General features: G+C 53.6%; 1 protein-coding gene across 1 annotated transcript in view; it reads left to right on the forward strand.

Annotated features, from left to right (window-relative positions):
* The first annotated feature begins 56 nt into the window (after window positions 1–56).
* The window catches only part of CNTFR (ciliary neurotrophic factor receptor), a 40494-nt gene continuing 37645 nt past the window's right edge, over window positions 57–2905 (forward strand). The window contains exon 1 of the mRNA XM_006098744.3: window positions 57–112. The gene's annotated coding sequence lies outside the window, so the exon portion shown is untranslated. The remainder of the gene's footprint in view (window positions 113–2905) is intronic.

The raw sequence follows: 2905 nt of genomic DNA on the forward strand, positions 1-2905 counted from the left end.
CTCCAGCCGGCGCGTGAGGGTCGGAGCAGGATCCGGCGCGGTGTAAGCTCCGGGCTCCCTGCCGGGGGCGATAGAAGGACCAGGCGCCGAGTCCGGGCTGTCCGAGGGCGCGGTGAGTATCCCGCGGCGGATCGAGCGCGGCCGAACCCTCCAACCCTCGGGCTGACCGACAGACCCGCGGCTCTTGTGCGCGCGGGAAGAGGGAGGGACGCGCGTGGGCCCTCAAACGGGTTGGGGAGACAGGAAAGTTCACAGGAAACTTTGCCCGAAAACTCGGGGGCTGGGGTGCCGGAGAAGAGGCCCCCCCACGTCCGGGCGAGCAGGGGGGTTGGGCGTGGTGGTAGTGGGGGCGGACGATCGGCGTGGGGAAGGTGGCCCGGCTGGATGGACCTGGCGCCCCTGGTCTCCCTCACCCCTCCGCAGAGCGCGCGGGGTCTGGGAAAATTCCTGAGCGGGGGTCGCAGTGACCCCCGCGCGCCCGGAGGTAGCTTCCTTCTCCGGCAGGAATCTGGACCTCAGAGCGTCTAGTGGTTTGAACGGACGCGTCTGCCAGTGTCTGTGTGTCCGTGTGAACCCCCGTGTGTGTGTGTGTGTGTGTGTGTGTGTGTGTGTGTCTCGGCAGGAGCCCCTCTGTGGTTTCCCGGTGAGTGTGCCTGGATGTCTCTCCACGTAGTGGGTCTCCTCCGGTATCTCTTTGTAAGTCCTCCAGTGTTGCGTGTCCGTGTGAGTCCGTGTGTGGTGTGTTCGCATCTCTTTGTGAGTCCGCCGGTGTGTGTCTCCTCCGGCGCGGCTCGGTGGGAGCTGGCCCGAGTGTCCCTGTGTTATTCGGAGTAGTGTGTCTCTCGTGCGTGGGGGCTGGGCCGCAGGGAGGTCACCAGACGGACAGCTCTCCTCTCCGGAGCCTCTCCTCCTGCGTCTAGCTCTCGCGCAGCTCGCTCCCTTGGCCCCCTCCCCCCTTCAGTAGCTTCAGGCGGGCAGGACTATTTCACGCCTTGTTGAAAATTCAGGATTTTCTTTCTCTTTCCGACTAGTCTCTCTTTGAGAAGCGTCTGTGTGTGTCTGTGTGGCTGACAGCTTGTCTGAAACGCTGGGTGTGTGTCTGCCTGCCTCTTTCGGCGTGTTTCTGTAACATCAGTTATTTTGCCTGTAATACTAGCCATAATTGTGTTTGTGTCACGAGGGGCGTCCGTGTGGCTGTAATCAGGGAGGTGGCGGGAGTCCGAAGTGCTGGGTGTGTTTGTGTATCTGTAATTGCTGTATGTCCAGGGGCTCTGAAACAGCCTGTTTTTGTGTGTCTAATTCTGGGTGTGATGGCTCCCATTGCCTGTGTGAGGATGGGGCTTCAACAATTGTATAGTCCTATGTCTGTAGGGCCAGCCTGGGCTGGCGTCGGGGTGGAGGGGCCTGTATGTCTTCAATAAACGATGCCTCCCTGTTGCCACTGTTCAAACCCACACGAATCCTCTGGACTGGCTCTTGGGGCTCCTGGTCAGGATTTGTGACATGGAACTAAGGTTCACACTCCATCAAGGCTAATACTCCATCTGGGGCCCTAGCCTTATCCAAACGCTAGGAATTTAAAGTTCACATTCAAGACTTCTTGGGATTCTGGAATTCATACTCGGATTCACACTGGGACGCTTAAATGCACATGACTCACACTCAGAATGACACCAGGACAATGGACTCACACTCAGGTGCACACTTACATTCTGGGGTTCCTATCCAGCTGTACCCTTCAGTCCTGGAGGTTACAGTCAGGCTCACATGGGGACTCTATGTTCACACTTAGGTTCACATTTTTATCCTAACTCGGCTTACAGACTTACATTGAGACCTAGAGCTCATGCTCAGAATCTCACTGGGGTCCTAGGGCTCACAATTGGACTCATGCTAAGACCTTGGAGCTTACTCCATTCACACAGCCTAGAGCTCATACTCAGAGTCACATTAAAACTAGGGGCTCAGTGTTATGTACAATAGCTTAGATCTGGAAACAGTCCAAATGCCCATCAGTAGATGAGCGGATTAAAAAAGCTGTGGTACATTTACGCAGTGGAATACTATGCGGCTGTAAAAAAGAAGGATCTCTTACGCTTTGTGACTGCATGGATCGACTTGGAGATTATGCTAAGCGAAATAAGCCAGTCAGAGAAAGACAAATATCACATGATTTCATTTATATGTGGAATCTAAGGAACAAAATAAACTGACGAACAAAATAGGTCCAGAGGCATGGATGCCTGGAACAGACTGACAGATTTCAGAGGGGAGGGGAGGGGAACAGGAAGGGATTAACCAAAGAATGTATATGGACACAGAAGGCCTGGGTAGGGTGGGAGCTGGGTGAAGGGGGGCAAATGGGGGGACATCTGTAATACTGTCAACAATAAAAAATTACTACAAAAGAAAGACTAGGGGCTCATACTCAGACTCATATGAGGAACCTGGGGCTCACATGTGAACTCGAGGCCTCACATAGGGCACAGGGTCATAGACTCATGCTTCCAGCTTAGAGCTCACACTCAGATTCAGACTAGAGCTCTAGTGATCGATTCCATGTAAGATTCTCACTTCCATCCTGGGATCACTTAGGGACCTAGTGTTCACACTCAGACTTACAGATGAACCCTGGCATTCACATTCAGAATGCCCTTAAGACTAGGGGCTCTCACTCACACTTACTCTAGGACTCTAGTGCTTATTTATACTGACTTGTGTGGGAATCCTGGAACTCGCACTTCAGTCCTGCAGCTTAGTGTCAGAGCATACCGTGACCTGAGTTCACACTCAAACCTATACTTCCATCTTAAAGTTCACATTCAGACTGACATCCTGGTGGTTACATGACACACCCTTATGCCCGGATACACACTAGGGCCCTAGTGCTCACATTCAGACTCAT

The sequence above is a fragment of the Myotis lucifugus genome, unplaced genomic scaffold (genome assembly GCF_000147115.1).
Source record: "Myotis lucifugus unplaced genomic scaffold, Myoluc2.0 scaffold_246, whole genome shotgun sequence".
NCBI lineage: Eukaryota > Metazoa > Chordata > Mammalia > Chiroptera > Vespertilionidae > Myotis > Myotis lucifugus.